General features: G+C 35.8%; 1 protein-coding gene and 1 pseudogene across 3 annotated transcripts in view; both read right to left on the bottom strand.

Annotated features, from left to right (window-relative positions):
- Positions 1-18474, bottom strand: part of CCSER1 (coiled-coil serine rich protein 1) — a 734167-nt gene that overhangs the window by 128252 nt on the left and 587441 nt on the right. The gene's annotated exons all lie outside the window — the stretch shown is intronic.
- LOC113924476 lies at positions 13091-15782 on the bottom strand (annotated as a pseudogene).

Here is an 18474-nt window from a genome sequence, read left to right as displayed (position 1 = left end):
GTGGGCTCTTCCAGATATGGGAGGCACAGGAGGGAAAAATGAGGAAGGAAAGAGTCAAGGATGATATAAAGTATCTGGGAAATGTATGGGGTGAATGCAAGTGTTGTTCATTCTTGTTGATAGCAAACCTAATTAGAGGTGGAGGAATTTAAGATGAAGAAAACACAATGAGTTTAATTTGTGATTCTTGTTAACATCCAGCTGAAGAAATATAGTATGGACTGTTGATATAGGCATGGGCTCAGAAGAGAGACGTCTGGTCAGGCTGTGGAGATTTGGGAATCATTAGAATATTGATGTAGTGAAAAATCTAACAGTTGAAAGACAAGAAGTGACGGTGGAAACACAAAACAAAAAAATGACTGAAAACGAACAGTTTGAGAACAAGGAAAGCATGGTGTCATGATAGTCAAGGCAGGAAATAACTTTAAGAAAGAGAGTAAGATCCATGATGTTAGATGCAACAGAGATAAAGTAAAGTAGTGCTTATCAAATAGTAAGTCATTGTTGACTTCAACAAAGCAGTTCCAGGTGGCATGTTAGAAGTAGGATCCAGATTACAGCAGCTCAGAAGTAAACTGAAGATGTAGAAGTAAGGAGTTACCAACTACATAATTATCAAAATACAAGCTCCTTCCAGGACCTGTTAGGATTGAGATGGTGTCTGTGTGTGTGTGTGTGTGTGTGTGTGTGTGTGTGTGTGTGTGTGTGTGTGTGTGTGTTTCAGACGGAAAAGCTTGAACAGGTTTAAAGATTGATAAAAATGATTCAGTAAGGAGGGAGCAGTTAGAAATACAAGGGAGAGAAGGAATAACTGAGGGAAGGAAATCCTTCAAGTGTTAAGAGATGAGATCCACTACATGCAAGGAGGTATGAACTTCCAGTAGGCAGAGAAGTATCCATGAACATAAGGAAATGAAATAATCTTTTGTTGATAGTGCTTCAATGATAAAGGATCCTCTTTCCAAATAACTTTAACTGATGGCTGAGTAATATTCCATTGTGTGTGTGTGTATATATATATATATATATATATATATTCCACATCTTCTTTATCCATTCATCTGTTGAAGGGCATCTCGGCTCCTTCCACAGTTTGGCTATCGTGGACATTGCTGCTATGAACACTGGGGTGCATGTGCCCCTTCTTTTCACTACATCTGTATCTTTGGGGTAAATACATAGTAGTGCAATTGCTGGGGTAGCCGGGTGATGGCTATTAAGGAGGGCACGTGTTATGATGAGCTCTGGGTGTTATACGCAAGTAATGAATCATTGAACACTACATCAAAAACTAATGATGGCTAATTTAACATAATAAAAAATAAAAACAATATTTCATTACATTTAAAAAATAAAAATAAGTAAATAAGTAAATAAATAAATAAATAACGTTAACTATGTAATAGACTAAGAATTGAATGTGTTCCCTCAAAATTCATATGCTAAAGTACTAACCCCTAGAACCTCAGAACATGACCTTGTTTGGAAATGGAGTCACTGCGGATGTAATTGGTTAAAATGAAGAGAGTACTAGAACTAGGGTAAGCCCCTAGTCCAATATGACTGATGTCTATACAAAGGAGAAATTTGGACACAGAGAAATGTACACGAGGAGAACACCGTGTAAAGACTGGAGTTAATGTTGTCACAAACCAAGGAACTACCAGAAACTAGGAGAGAGACCTGGGACAGATTCTTCCCTAGCACCATCAAAGGGAGCACAGTCTTAATGACACTTTGGTCTCAGAATTCTAGCTTTCAGAACTGAGACAATACATTTCTGTTGGTTAAGCTACACAGTTGGTGGTACTTTGTATAGTATCCCTAGGAAACCAATACATAGACAACAATGTAATTTTCAACTGCTATACCTTCTTATAGATTATATATAAGTAATTGAGTTTATATATGATTTTTCAATAATTAGCAAATCAGCAAAAGAAGTAGAAAAGGATGGAAAAAAGAGAGTACATAAACCATGACCTTTCTCTACCATGTCTCTTACCTTCAAAGCTCTCCAAATACTCATTCTTATTTCTAACATAGGGTAATATTAAATAAAATGGAGGGTCTATTAGTATACCTAAGATAACAGTAGTTGTTTATTCCTTCAGGTTATAAACATAAAGCACTTTTATCTTTGGATATTTAGTCACTACTTGATTCTTGGGCAAGTAAGAAGCATGCATCTGTAGCAGCAGTTTTGCCTTTAGTCACACTCAATCATTCAACAGAACACCAGGGTTTATTGTTGTGGACTTTTGTGCAGAATGTTAGGGCAGCCACTACCACATTCTTGTAACTTGACACTGATCAAAACGATCAAAATGTTTTAGACAAGTTAGTCTCATCAAAGTCAAATTTGCTTTGACCACTAATCAGTATGTGAATTCGTTCGCATACTGATTTCTTTTCACATATAATTCCTTTTCACATATAATAAAATGTGGTAAGAATAATGTCACCTTCAGGCATGGGGGGAAATGTAAATGAATGCCCTCATACTCATACCCAACCTCATGCCATCTGAGCCCTGCTGGTTGAAAAGAAAAATTTAAAAAAAAGGAAAGGAAAGAAAAGAAAAGAAAAGAAACCTCTGATGACTGAAAATCAGTGGCCATACCATAGATATCCATTATTATAATGTCAAAATATTAAAGGCAACCATAAGTATGCAATAATTAAAGAACTGTTATTAAATGATGGTAAATCTATCCAATGAAATATGCAACTTCGAGAAAGGCTGGTTACAGAGTCTACATAGTAAGCTGAAAAATATACTTTTAAAATTTAAACCTCATTTTAAACTAAACCTAAAAATTTATTCAAAGATATTTAGCAATCATGTAACCTGCTGAATCTATGGCACACATGGTATAGTCTCAAAATAACAGTATATTCAAGCGAAAATATTCCAGGACCAAAAAAGAAATTCAAAACAACCAGAGATCCTCATTTGCATGTCTTGAACATAATAACTAGAACATATAGTTCACAATAATTTTTATTATTATACTATTCTCTTCTATCAGTTTCCCAGAGACACTTCAGCAGTTCTCCCAAGTGTCCTACAGCCCTTGCTTAGGTAACCACGTGTCCTTCTTCCAGCCCAACTTCCCTTCTGATTCTGAATCATAAGAACTCTTGATAATGTGTCTGATAAGGAAGTCCTCCATCAGAGGGTAAAGAGGAAAAGAACTTAAGACCCAAATTATTATTATTATTTTAGATTTTGTTCTGAATTTATTTGAGAGAGAAAGAGAGAGAGAGTGAACACTCAGGAGTGGGGGGGGAGGGGCAGAGGAAAAGGAGAAGCAGACTCCCCACTGAACAGGGAGCCCTACCCAGGGCTGGAACCCAGGACCTTGAGATTGTGACTTGAGCCCAAGGCAGACACTTAACTGACTGAGCTACCCAAGTACCCCCCCAGATGCGAATTCTTTTTAGTGAATAGAGAAAAGGTAACTTAAAAAAATTTATATAAATACCCTCCTCCAGCACCACAAAGTTAAAACTATGTGACTATTTACTAGACATCAAAAACATGGAGTAAAAAAGCTAAATTATAAACACCTGTAGGGAAAGAGTGGTGTCTTTGAATCCTTCTGATACTAAGTACTCTTTATACATAAGAAAGTAGTAAGTGTTTTGTTAATCAAGCTTAAGAAAGTATACAAAAACTGTTCAAAAAGATGTTACTGTAAATCTATTAAAATGTTAAGATGATAAGGAAAATAAATGACAACTTATGAACGTGTACAACTTGAACATACAGTTTTAAATGGCATTGGACTGAGATTTATTTAGGAAGCAATATATTTAAAGGTGACTGGTACCTTATTTCTGTCAATAATTGTCAAGTTATTTTGCTTGAATACAGAAACTGTAGTTGTAATTCTTGAGGTCTTTATTCTAAACTTGTCACATTGAAAGATTTGCACTTTCATGGTATTATATTGAAAGTAATAGACCTTTCTGTTCACTTTGACTATGAATTTAAATATGATTTCTGTTCTTCTATTGCTACTTCAATTTTGTCCAGCTGTGCAATGCCTAACATCCTAAGTAGAGAGCCAGTCAAGTCACAGGATTATAACATAATAAGAAAAAAAATAAGATAGGAAAAGAAAAGGAAAGAAAAGGCACAGAAAGAAAAGAAAACCTATTTTTTAAAGGAAGCCAATAGCAAAGTACATGGGTAGCAAACTAGATAGGTAGTTTTCAACAGCGGGTGAATGAAGACTTTACCTATATCATCTGGGGAGTATTTAAAAGATTTACAGTCTCTTCTTCCCCCCAATTTACCCTGCTAGGTTTATGAGACTCAATTGCAGGTGTGAGTTGGAATCTATCTTTTTTTTCATTTTTCTAATCTCACTCTTTGGAACAGAGTGCTGTTGAAAATCAGTTGAAAAGAAATGATTATTAGAAAATGTAAAACAAACAAAAGGATTTAGGACAACAGGTATAATTTTGCTTCTTATAATCACAATGTGCCATAAACTGGCCTTATATAGCAAACATTTCCATCATCCAGGATGATGGGGAAAAGGATAGGTTTTCCATGAATTAGTCAGAGTTAGTTTTATATAAGATCATGAGTAGTACGGGAAAGGTTAAACACTTGTTCACTAATATTCACAATACTGGTATAAGAGAGAAGCCCTCTAACTTGTAGTAACTTTTAGCTTAGATATTCTCTATTAGTTCTGTTAGTCCTTAAACTGAATTAACTTTCTACCTTTCCTAAGACAAACGTAACAACAAACAACAACAAATACTTTGTCTCTCCTAACTTCTATCCTGACTTTCTCTTCCTTTGATTAAGAGATTCTTGGAAGAGCACCTACACTTAAAGAACCCATCCTCACTTGCAATTTTGCCATGAATAAATAATCATTCAAGCTCCTTGCCTCTGAAAACTGGCACTCCAGTCACTTAATTAAAATTGCTCTCATCAGTGTTAAGTAAAAACATTTTTTCTGGTCCTCAGACTGATCTATGCTTTAGACTTGGCAATACAAAAATCCCTTTTTAAAAATCTCTCTTCCTCCTGGACTTGTGCACATTTTGTCCTCAGATACTTTTCAAACTCCTTAATATTTTTCATTTCACTTTGTTCTTTGAAAGTTAATACTCTTCAGGCTTCTATCTGAAGACCTCATCCATCTCCCCTTAAATGTTTTACCTCAACAACTTATTGTATTAGCAATTACCTATAAACTAACAGTTCCAGATTTATTATCAATCCCCATTCCCTCCTCCCCAGTCTTCTGAAATCATGTGCCAAATTTCTGCTTCCTGGAGATTTGCTACTTGTTACGTTCCAGGTGTGTCAGACTCAAACTTTCACATCTAAAATCTTCACCCTGAAGGGCAACATATAATTTCTCCTATAATTCTGGTCTCAGAATAACATCACTTCTCCTATAACTTGATCAAGAAACTTGATTAATCCTTGACTTCTTTTAGCACTTATTTCACCCCATTATCTTGCTGGCGTGGTTTCTGATGATGAGATGTCCATTGTAATTCTTTCTTTCTCTCCCTCTCTTTTTCTCTCTAGAGGTAAGATATTTTCTTTCTCTGGATTCTTTCAAGATTTTGTCTCTGTCTTTGGCTTTCTGCAGCTTCAATATGTTATGTAGAGGTGTAGAGTTTTTATACTTCTTGCTTGGAATTCTCTGAGTTCCATGAACCTGTGATTTAATGTCTGCCATTTATTTTGAGAAGGTTTTGGCCACTATTTAAACATTCCTTCTGCTTCATTCTCTCTCTTTTCTTCTAGTACTCTAATTGTGCACGTTATACTCTGAAATTATCTCCGAGTTCTCAGATATTCTGTTATTTTATTTCCATTCCTTTCTCTTTTTGTGTTTCATTTGACATATCTTCAAGCTCACTGATTCCTTCCTTGGCAGTGTCTAATCTACTATTGAGTCCATCAAAGGCATTTTTCATTTATGTCAATTTCTAGCATTTCATTTTGATTTTTAGAGTTTCCATTTCTCGGCTTACATTGCCCATTTGTTCTTGCATGCTGTTTACTGTTTTTCCATTACTGCCCTTAACATACTAATTAGAATTTTCAAATTCCCTGTGTGATCATTTCAAAATCTCTGTTTATATCAGTATAGTTCTGCTGCTTACTTTGTTTCTTCTTCTTTTTTTTCCTATCTTTTACCATGCCTTGAAATTTTTTAGAAAGCTGGAGGTGATGTATTAAATAATAACTGAAGTAAATAGTGTGAATTTTTATGTTAATCTTGCTAAAAGTTGGGCTGTGTTTAGTATTTGCTGTAACTGTAGGTCCCAGAGGCCTCAAATTCCTTGACCGTCCTTACTTTTGTCTCCTCTGCTGCCTATTCTATGAGCTACTCTAAGAACAGCTCCTAATAGAGTCTGCACCTTGCAGTTCTTTCAGCTATAAGCCACTGTATACTGGAACATTGTTGATGTAATTGTAAGGAGTTGGGGGGGGTGGTATTCTATAATCTTATTATTATCAGTTTTTTAGCAGGCGTGTATTTCTGGGATGATTGTGACCTTCACAAGTCTTTCTTAACTTTATTCTCCCTCCTCAGGTCAGACAGGAAGGGTAGAGAGGGCTGGAATTGGTTAATTGCCCTTCTCTCTCACAGATGACATAAAACTTCTGCCTAGAGAGCAGGCCTTTGTTAAAGAAAAGGCCCTGGGCATATTTCAAAGAGTTATTTTTCTGCTTCTCTGCCAAAACACAAGAGGACTTTATTTTGGTTCTTCCCCATGAGAATCTGGTGGGAATTTCAGAGGTAAGATTCATTTAAGTGTGGATCCCCCCTTAAGAATGTGGCCCCCAGGAGTTTCATACTGTCAACCTAGTCTACACATAGCTTCCAGTAATTCATCAAAATTACAATTTAAGTGTTCCTACCAGTATATAGCTGTAGTGGCCTCTGTTCCATGTAAATTGATTTCGGCAGTGATTCTCTATATTTGTCTGTGGTGGTGATTTGCTCTGTGGCCTTATTTCTTCGAATAGCCCAAGAAAAGTTGTTGATTTTCAGTTTGTTCAGCTTTTGTTGTTTGTAAAAAACAGAAGTGATGACTTCCAAGCCCCTTACCTACAGGAATTTAAACCACAAGTCCCTATCCAGGATTTATCTTCTCACATTCTAAAACCAACTGAAAAACAATCCCTTTTCTCACTCCAAAATTTCCTTAACTCATTCCCTTTCTTCATTTCCCATCACCACTGCCTTAATTCAGGTCTTTCTATCTGGTTAGAATTCTTCATATGTCTCAGAGTTGCTCTCCTTGCCTTTGTTGCAACACTAAGGAAGATAACCTTAATTGAGTTATTTATGTATATGTATTTTTTTATTTTTTTAAAGATTTTATTTATTTATTTGACAGAGAGAGAGACAGTGAGAGGAGCAACACAGGCAGGGGGAGAGGAAGAGGGAGAAGCAGACTCCCTGCCAAGCAGGGAGCCTGATGTGGGGCTCAATCCCAGGACCCTGGGATCATGACCTGAGCCAAAGGCAGATGCTTAACGACTGAGCCACCCAGGTGCCCCAAGTTATTTATGCATATTTATTTCCCTATTATATGTAAGTTCTTTGAGGATAGAAACCATATTTTATCTTTGCACATCACAAATCATGTAGTCCAGTAGCTTTCACAGAGTTCAGTATCAATGAAATGAATGGATGGATAGGCAAATCATCTACTATCTTATGCGCCGTTAGTGCCATAGTAGAAAAAAAATAGGCTGAAACTTGAAGTTAAAATGGATTTTGATTTCCTTAGATTAGTCCAGAAATTCTTTAAGAAAAGATATTTTGCCCACAAATATATTCCATTAATGATGCCAGTAGCTGCCTCCTGGTGGTATTCTAGTTATCAGTTCAATGAAGGCAGGACAGGAAATGTGCTGTATAATCAGTACTCTGGAGGTATATGTATATATTTAATCCTGGACAATTCATGTCTTAATGCTCAAAAAAGTATTTATCAGGAAATAATTTTACTGCCTTTCGCAGCATTAAAGCCATCTAGGAGAATACTCTATAATAGAAGTATTCTTTCTCTTATTTTTGTTGCCATATCTGGCATTTAACACACTGCTTTGGTTTTCACCATTCTCTCAATATTATTTTAAGTTTTTTGTAAGGTACATCACAATCATTATTCTATCTTTCATAAGTAAATTGAAATAGAAAATAGAAATAGAAAAGATAAGTGACTTGCTCAAGGCAAACACAAAAGTTATCAAAAGAGCTAAAACAAAACGCTGTCAAATATTTCAATAACAAAACCCATGATTTCATACTTACAGACAACAGCTATAGAAAACTGAGAAAAGTGCAGTCATTTTTATTTTTCCGGAGAGCTAAAGCCAAGATTGCCTAATACATACAAAGATAGTTTTTAATGAACACAGAAAAATTTTTTACAAAACCTCTTATTGTTTTTAGCTTCATTAGGAAGTCAAACAGTTCAACTAATTTTAATATTCCATATTTTATCAGAAAAAAATCCTCCAAATTTAACTTTTGCTAAAATAAGGGAAGACTGCCTACTTAGTTCCATGGGCATTATATCCATCATTTCATTAAATGTGATTTTACAGAAACCCTATGAATTAGGTGGTATTGCTGAGATTTTATAGGAGAGCAGAGTGGCGCAGAGAAACCCCAGTAGCCAACATTCCACAGTCACACATACATTACAAAGGAGGTTTATACACCACATGTTTGATGAATGACTAATTTCTAAGTTGAGGTCAGTGTCTGGTTCTATAGATAATAAACAGTGTTCTGAGAAATACTCTTTCTATTCTAGATTCCAAGAGTTCAAGATTTCTTGAAGATCACACATACTTAGAAATGTTGATACTTCAGTGAATTTAAGTTACCTTTACAAAGTATGTTAATGAAGTAAAAAGGGAGTATTCCTGGGTGAGGAATCTTCCTGATCATTAGTCTTGCTTATAGAATCTCCGTAAGTTCAATGTTATTTTAGGAGAATCATTTGAATGAATATAAGAAACATGTAGAAGCCTACTGTCCTCTGACCCTTTTCCTTTCAGATACAGTTAAGTGGACGGAAAAACTCCTTTCTCTACTGACTCACATTTTCAACTTTTGAATAAATAAAGTGCTGGTGGATAATCTGGGCCTCCTTAACCCCTGGTACCCATTTGACATTGGGCAGGGAAAGTTTTCAGATTTTCCTAGGGAATGTAGACTGTAAGAGCAATAAAAACAAATGACTAACATATAATGTATTATTTGTTTCAGAGGCACAGGTCTGTGATTCATCAGTCTTACACAATTCACAGCGCTCACCATAGCACATACCCTCCCCAGTCACCCCCTCCCTCCCATCCCCCACTACTCCAGTAACCCTCAGTTTGTTTCCTGAGATTAAGAATTCCTCATATCAGTGAGATCATATGATACTTTAAAAAATGACTATATTTGCACTTCTACTATCTCAGCATTTTGCTTGAATTATTTTGAGGGTTATTAATGAACCTGAAATATTCTTAGAAATCATTTAGATGGGAAGTACAAAAGGATACTGAGGTTTGGGCTTACTTTTTGGGGATTCCTGACCATCCCCTTTTTGGAAAGAAAAGATTCCAAAGATTCGAGAAGCTTTTCCTCCCTGAGTAGTAGACAACGTAGTCTTCCCAACCCCAACAGGTGACAGTCATTAACTACATAAGAGGGACTCAGGGAAAGTCAAGTCCTGAGCGCAACTTTATTAATTAAGGTGCTTTTAAGAATAATAAAAGATAGCCATTTAAAAGTAGCTTAAACAGAAAAGATAATTATTATCTCATAAACAAGATAATCACGGATAAGTGGTTCCAGGTTTATTCAGCATCATAAAAACATAATCAAAGGCCATGATACTTTCTATGTTAGTTTCACTCACCCTCAAAGGGTAGGCATTAGTTCTTGGATTTGACCCTTTGTAGTTGTAGGCAGGGAAATACAAAGCCAAAAAGCATGCTCTTGATCAAATTGGATTTAATAGTGGGAAGCACAGTTTTTCCTCTCAAAAGTATTGTTTTCATCAAAGGCATACTTTTCCCTCTGGTCCATTGGCCAAGATTGGGCCACACAACCAAGCTCAAGCTTCAAGGGAGTATCAGGCATTTTTTTTAGCTGGCAGGTTCTATATCAAGGAAGACTGTCTCCATGGGGAGAAGAACAATGAGGTAAGAATCTTGACCTTGTAAGGCTATATAAATAACCTGTAGGGAAAGTCTCACATCATTTTGCACTCTTATAACTCATTACTTTAAATATCTTTCATTCCATAGGATATTTAGAAATAAGGGAATATTAAATGTTAGCCATTTGACAAGGGTCTGAGAATACCGCAGCAAACAAGACGGAAAAAGAATGCTTATAGTCTTTAGTGCAAAGAACAGAATTCTAAAGTATGATGATGTTATGGAAGATAATTACCACTCCAGTCTTTTCTGATTAAGTAATGTTTAAGTTGAGATCTGGGAAAGATGATTATAATTTTGTTGTGGTAAATAAAAATAAAATATACCTTGACTATGATAAAAGGGAACACAGAAAGTTCAAGGAAATAAAAGACACCTAGTACCGATGAAGTATGAAACTCAAAGGGACAGAATGACACTTGACAATGCTGTAAAATCAGCCATATCATGAGTGCTTCTTAGACTTTATATTAAGAACAAGGGGAATGAAGGTTTTTAGACTTTATCTCAAGGACAAGGGATTTTAGCAGGGATATGACATATTTGCCTAAACCTGGAAGAATGATTGATAAAAAAAAAAAAGGGGGAGGATAAAGTTGTAAGAAAGGAAGTGAGGATGCCAATTAGGAGGCTACTACAATGCTAGAGGAAATAGGTAACAGCATTTCTGAGTTGATGGTAGCGGACCTGAATTATAAATTTTGTCCCTAAGTCTTCTGAGAAAACGCTCAACTACTGTCTGAAATAGCTTTCACCAGGTATTAATGCACTTGTTTTAAATATACATAATTATGAATTAATTCACTGTGGTTTAATAAAGAGTTTTTAAAAGTCAACCAAGAACTTCTAACCCCATTTCTAAAGGAACAGGAATCTTGAGGAATGCAGGGCTCCCTCTAGCTTATATGTGGTATCCTACATGAAGTTCATTGGTTTCCTCGCCTAAGAGTGTTCCCTCCCCAAACATAAGACAGAATGTCGGAAACAATATGTAATCGCTGGGGTGTTGGTTTTGTAAATAAAATAATAGTTTGGTTTTTTAAATTTGTTTGTGTGTTGTTTGGTTTGTTTTTCTACAAGAATGTATTTCTAATAATATACTGGCCTTTAATGGAGAATCCGATTACAATAAATTTTGCTTCTCAGATATTTTTACAGCAAGGTTTACTTACAATCATCCAACAAGAGATACATGTATCCATGCACTCATGCACATTCTACTTTCAAATTAATCTTCTCCAATGTATTTTTCAAATGCTTGAATTAAGTTTCTTTCTATTCAGGAACTTATGAATACAGAGATACAATATAAATCTTCTCCCTATCATAGTCTTCCAATTGCCAGTGGTCTGTAAAATACAGATTCAACAAATTAACTTTTGTTAGACCTGAATTTCCTACTTCCTACAGTAGTAACTTTAAGCAGAACAGTGTTCAAGATAATATAATTTGAGTTATACTGTTATTAAGCAAAAAATGATGCTCATACTTTAGAGAAAACTATATGAAAATAGTCTAATAAATGTATTCAATCACGAGACAGTAGATTGTCTTCCTTTTTTCCCCTCAAGATATTAAACCAACAGAATAAGAAAACATTTAAAGGAAAGGAGAATTATTACTAAAAGAAGCAGCTAACAATTATTTTAATTGTATGTCAGGCACTCTGGATACATTGTCTCATTTAACCCTTACAATAACCCCGAGTTAGGAACTTGTATGTTATGATTAGTCATTGAAAAACTAATGCTTTAAATGTGTAAATAATGTACTCAGTCCACTAGAACTACCCTGTAATAGTATTAGGTCTATTTGGCTCCAATGTCTTGATATTTCAATATGATGCTATAAAACATCTACAATATGCCAAACATTCTTAGGTGCTTCAAACACATTTAATTTAGTTGGTACAATAATTCTGATAAGTAGATATTAATATCTATGTTGAACAGATAAGAAAACTGAAACTAAGAGAGGCTTAAATACATCTTTCAGTGTCACACACTTAAGTTGGACAAAGTATGTAATAGAGTTTTCATTTGAACCTATGCATTCTTTTTTTTTTTAATTATTTATTTGACAGAGAGAGAGAGCACAAGCAGGGGGAGCAGCAGGGTGAGAGGGAGAAGCAGGCTTCCTGCTTAAGCCTGACACGGGGTTCAATCCTAGGATCCCCGGATCATGACCTGAGCCGAAGGCAGATGCTTAACCGACTGAGCCACCCAGGCACCCCTGAACCTATACATCTGATATCAGAGCAACTGTCCTGGTTCCAAATTACCCAAGATGAATAAAAGAAATAGTGACAAATAATCAGGAGAAAACTCAGTAAGGGAGGGGGAAGGAAGTGCTAAGAGTGAGGTCTTCGAGTCCAACAGGTTATGTGTAGAGACACTTTTTAAATTGTCTATTATGGCAGAGAGTTATTAATTAATCCATTCATACTTTTTTCAACAAATACTTTTTAAGTGCCTACCATGTGCCAGTCACTGGGAATATAGTGTTCAAAGAAACAAGCTTCCAGTTGGGAACTGAGAGGACTAAGTTAACTAAGGCTTATTGGGTGTGGCAAGAGGAAGAAAATTAAGAAATAGAAATATGTGAGGTACAAAATCAAAAACCTGTATCATTTACTAAGTGTCTGACCTTTCTTTTTTTTGTAATTTAATTATTTTGGATTTTTAATATTTCTACATGACATTTGACAATTTCTTTTCTTTTCTTTTTTTTTTTTTTCTTTCCTGTTTGTCTCTCTAATTGTGAACCAGAAACTATTAAAGTGGCCAAAGCTGTTTTCCTAGCCGCTGGAAGACTCAGGGATGCATCCACTTCCACTTTCCCACCCTTGAGGAATCTTCAGAGTTTTGCAGCCATGAAGTTAGTATGTGGTTTCACAAGGGGAAACAGTGGCAAACCATGCTTGAACTCTGTCATGTTCTGAATCACTTCAGGTTGTGCCAAGGCTGGTGCTTTTGACAAATTTATAGCATTTTGACATGGGAACTCTCCAACCACAGGATAAGAATCCATTTCCCTGGCAAGAACATGGACGGATAACTTATGTCTCCTTGCGGCATCTACTGCCAACATTTCCTTGTAGAATTTGATGATATCTTCCTTAGTAGGTGTCTTTAAATTAAAATTTAAATGTCTTTAAAACTACTTCTGTATTTTCTCTGTCAAAACTGTATTGCTGGAAGATGATTTACCCCAATATGTAGCATACTCTGCAGATAGTTTCTTTGGTTTGTCTAGTCAATGAATTGCTAATGCTTGAATGTGTTTTTGAAAAGCCTCTTCTGTTATGTCCTCTAAGGACTTCTCCATGGTTATTAAGAAAGCTTCCACTCTGCTTTCCATTCTAGGTAGTGAGGTGGCTTTTCTGATTGGATGATGAATCGCAAGCCCTGCATGCCATTGGCTTGACATGGCCCACTGAAAATGATAAGCCCAACTGCTCCCTGGTGCACAGGGTGTTGAAGAAGCAAGGTTCACAGATGATCTGATAGAAGAACTCTAGAAATATATTCTCTTGAGATGCTCTGCATGTCTGTCTGGTGGTATATCTCAATGCCACAGTTATTGTGAACTTCATTCCTATGCTGATAAACAAACCATCCTCTGAATGTATGAAGCTGAACTTCTCCATACCGAACCAGCTGACTTAGAAGGAGAGGATTCATATGAGCATGTTCAGTAACGATGTGTTCAACCATCTGCATAATTCCTAGTGCAGCCTGCTTTGTTATGTTTCCATGGAGAAGGGCTTCAGTGTGCAGCCATGGCAGGAGCTGAGGTATGAAGGCCTTAAGGGTGACATCATCCAGAGCTTCTTTTAATTCATCTTTAGTCCAGGCCACTTCAGTCATCAGCAAGGGGAGGTAGGACATGGTGTGCTGGTGAGGCTGTTCAACTTGGAAATTGTTAGGAGAGCACATATATGCCTCTTTGATAATTTTAAATCTTTTTTCATTAATCTCAAATGTAGCCATTTTCTCAATAATTCTCTTTAGCAAAATTGGCTCCTTGTCATCATAACCTTTCACTGACAGATGCATCCCATAGATGGTATTTTGGAGGTCATAGCTCAAGCCTCCTAGTTCTGCTGCATATGCATATTTGTTGAGAGAGTCTTTGGGGATTTGAGGAGCTCAAGGTACAAATAGGCCATGTTAGGGTGCAAGGGGTCCACATAAGCAAATGGGCCAAAAAAGAAGTTGAGACAAGCCTCTGGCAAGAAAAACTTACCATCTTGTTTGAGCCAGAGTTTGCTCATAGCTGTATCCTTAATAAGAGAAGGGTACAGTGCCGCTTCCTTTTCTAATGATAAAAATCTCAAAATTCGTAGGAATAGATTCATTCTTCATTGGAAGTTTAAATTTCCCATTCAGGTCAGCATTTTGCCATTTCTTAATGACTTTGTCTGGTACAGCTTCTCACTTGTACTGGGTTCTGTACCACTTTTCCGTGCGATCGATTTTTCCTTCAAGACTTGGAAGCTATTGCAACCCACGTATTTTCTGGTCTGAGTTTATCCAGAACCATCTTTATTAAGGCAGTTCTAAATTCTTCCAGTAAATATTCAGCTGTGAGTACTTCTAGGCAATAATAATGCAATATTCCTGCAATCTTAGAAGTATAGCTCATGGCCTCTCTTTATCTTTAAACCAAAACTCAACAGCATTCAAGCCCTAGAACTCTTGGAAAACCCATTCTTAAGGTCCTTCTGCACATAACTTCTGAATGTATTGAAACATGTGCAAAATTATATCTTCAACATGCAATAATCCTTCCTCAGTCAAGTCCACATTAATGATAAAAAAAACAACAACAACAACAAACATAAAACCTGGAGGCTCTTTCCTTCTGCCCACCAACAAGAGTATCTACTCAGCCCTTTGAGATCTGATAACAGAATTCCAGGACCTTCATGCCCAATGAGATGACTAAGATAATGGCCAGGATTTGATTTGTAGTATTTCTGAAGGTCAGGTATGCGAAATGTCACATAAAGATTCCTAATATCCTTCATGGGTACTATTTTGTAAAGTTGTTTAAGATGTTTTTCTTGGAAAGGGTGTTCAGGAAACTCTGGCAATGGTACATTTTTGTTCTCAACTTCAGAAAATTACTTTACCACCAGATTAGTCAAGTCTTCTAAAGATTCACACAAATAGCCATTAAGTTGGGTGAATAGTAAGTAGAGTGGAATTTCAGTAGCTCTTGCCTTACATCAATGTCTTCTTGGTTTGGTTTAGTTTCTAAAATATATTTGTTACCTGTTTCAAATTTACTGAAGGGATTCCCCGTAGCTTTTCCAAATGAAAGAGTCTCCAGGCATCGCTCATCACAGTCTTCTCATGTTCTGATTCAACCACATTCATTTATCTTTGCAACTCTCACCAAACAAGGGGCACAGGAAAAACTGTGCAAACTAGACTACCAGTTCATTATAAAAGGCTATAATTCAGGAAGAGCCAGATCAGAAGGATGCACAGGGCAAGGTAGGTGGGAAGTTGTACAGAGGCCACTCTTCCCAAACCTCCATGTTTTCACCAACCTGGCAGTTTTGGACCTTTCTAAAATTCCTTAATATCCGAGTACTTCAGTTTCCTCACATGAAAAATGAGAATAATATTGCTGCTTAATTTATATGGTTGCCATAAACATTAAAATGAGTGATGAAGACTAATATGTGTTAATACATGTAAATCATTTAGAAGGACTGCCTGACTTCTAATCACTCAATAAATATTAGTATTAACATTTCATAAATGTTGGATGTTATGATGATGAGTCATGTTTCCTATTAACATGAAAGCATATTACCAAAGTTTATTCAAGGTACAGCTAGCTCTTAACAGGTATTACTAATTAGATCTACTAACCAGAGCAAGTTTTTTTCAAACAGGGGTTTCTGTTCAAAACAAGGTCAACTGGAGCTCTGAAAATTTTCCTAACATTCTTATTTAATTTTCTATTATCTTTGAGATAACTTTCAAGAAATTCACTTCTCTTAATATGACTGACATGCCACATTCTTCTGCTCAGCAGCATGTCTCTTGGGTCTTAGAAACTATAAGGAGATCCACCAGTTCTGTCAAAAACATGAGTGCTAGAAAAATACTAAGGACATACAACAGAAAACCTATCTCCTTGATTTCAGGAGAATTGAACTGAAATTAGAAAGGGAAATTGTTTCACTTCATAAAATATTTTAAATTATTATATTAAAAAATTACAAGAGGAGCACCTGGGTGGCTCAGTCATTTGAGTGACCAGTTCTTGGTTTTGGCTTGGGTCCTGATCTCAGTGTGGTGAAATCGAGCCCCAGGATCTCCATGCTCAGTGTGGGGTCTGCTTGGGATTCTCTCCCTCCCCCTCCCCCTCTACACATCCCCCTGCTCGTGGGCTTTCTCTCTTTCTAAAATAAATAAATAAAATCTTCTAAAAAATTATTTGAAACACCACATTTACTATCAGAGGCACTTCTGACACTTCAGAATGCACTTCTCTAGCCTAATCCCCATACCTTACACATGAATATACTGAATTAGACACTGTGTAAATTACTTTCTCAAGATCATGCAGCTAGATAATGGAAGAATCTGTACCAAAAGCCCTTCTCCTGATTGTTGTTCAAGCATGGAACCAACTCATCATCACATACAGTGGCAACTAGCCACCACAGTTATAGCTGATCCCAGATTGGGAGACATTTTACTCAGGGACAGTTTCACTACACCTCTACCTACAAAGGTCAGACTTTATAAAAGAAATACTCTGCACAGAATATCCAACCTCATTTTCTCTAAAAAAAAACAAAAACAAAACTACGAAATATTAGCTAAAAATTCATAAATGAAAATAACAATTTTAAATGTTAATTCCATACATTAAAATATGCCTATTTGCAGTTAACCCATTACAAACATTCTGTATCAATTTTAAGATGTACATATTTATAATTAACTTCTTAAGGGAGAAGTTCATATGTGTGTCATAGTAGTAATGAGTTTCAAAATGGAAACTGCTACATTTTTAAAACACCAAATTATAATGAAGATAGAATAAACCCCCCATCTTGAAAAATATTTTTTCTTACTATTCACATTTGTAGTTCCGAAATTGTTTCTCCATGTGCTACATTTAACAACCTTATCTCCTTGACAGTAAAATTATCTCCAGAACAATAATCCACATTGCCAAACTATTTGTAACTGAATGGAATAATAAATGTTTCACTGGGCACCTCACAAATTTGAAGAAGAGTTAACCAAAAATAATTATTATTATGTTTTGACATTTTGAGCAGATACTCTAGCTCACTCTGGAGAGGAAACAGGCTGTGTTTTTCACTTGATCTCAAGTACTCAATTAATCGTTCTCATATGATCTCTAAATAAAAATACAGAGTTGGTTCATTCAATCCTAGTCTTCAAGGTGCTGAAGAGTTATTATTATTATAAAATGAATCATTTTTTCTTTGTTAAATCAATTATAGAAGAATTCAAATAGAAAGGGATCTTGCCAATAAGTAATCTGGGCAGAGTTTAGAAGCTATACATTTCATTTAAAGCATTGATTAGCAATTTGTAATTTTTAAACTTAAATTCACAAAGTCTTCTTTGATTCTGTAATAGTTGTACATATTTAAGGCTGAGAATTTTACCCTTACATACAGGTCCTACCAATGCATTTTTTGGAGTAAGAGTAGTTGAGATTAATGAGCTTATTATAATTCATTAGAAAGTGGTATGTGGATGACTGCCTACTTTAATTAGTTTTATTACTGTAGGAAATTGTTTCATATGCCAGGCTCATCACCAAGCACGCCTGGAAAACATTAGAGCAGTAATCAGACTTGATATGACGTACCTTTCATTAGGCAGTATGGCTAATGGCACTTATAATGAACAAGGAGGGTATTAAAAAGACGGACATGACAGCATCTAGCAAAAAGGAATTTATCAGAACAACTATTTTTGTGAAGCAGAATGCAAAGTATAGTACTTCAAAATACTGTTGTGGCATGCAGGGTGCAAGATTCATAATTATGGCAAAAGATTTAAGTATCTCAGGTTCATCTAATAAAACTCAATACAAATTTTCTATGATTCATATGTTATTAGAAAATGTTAGTAATCAGATCTTCTAACAAAGTAATCCTTCAAATGATATTTCTTTTGAAATAAAACACCAATGACTCTGAGCAAATAAAAAAAATCAAGTCACAATCT

Source organism: Zalophus californianus, chromosome 2, assembly GCF_009762305.2.
Source record: "Zalophus californianus isolate mZalCal1 chromosome 2, mZalCal1.pri.v2, whole genome shotgun sequence".
Lineage (NCBI taxonomy): Eukaryota > Metazoa > Chordata > Mammalia > Carnivora > Otariidae > Zalophus > Zalophus californianus.
The sequence above is the reverse complement of the archived record's forward strand: the minus strand, read 5'-3'. Positions and strand labels throughout refer to the sequence as shown.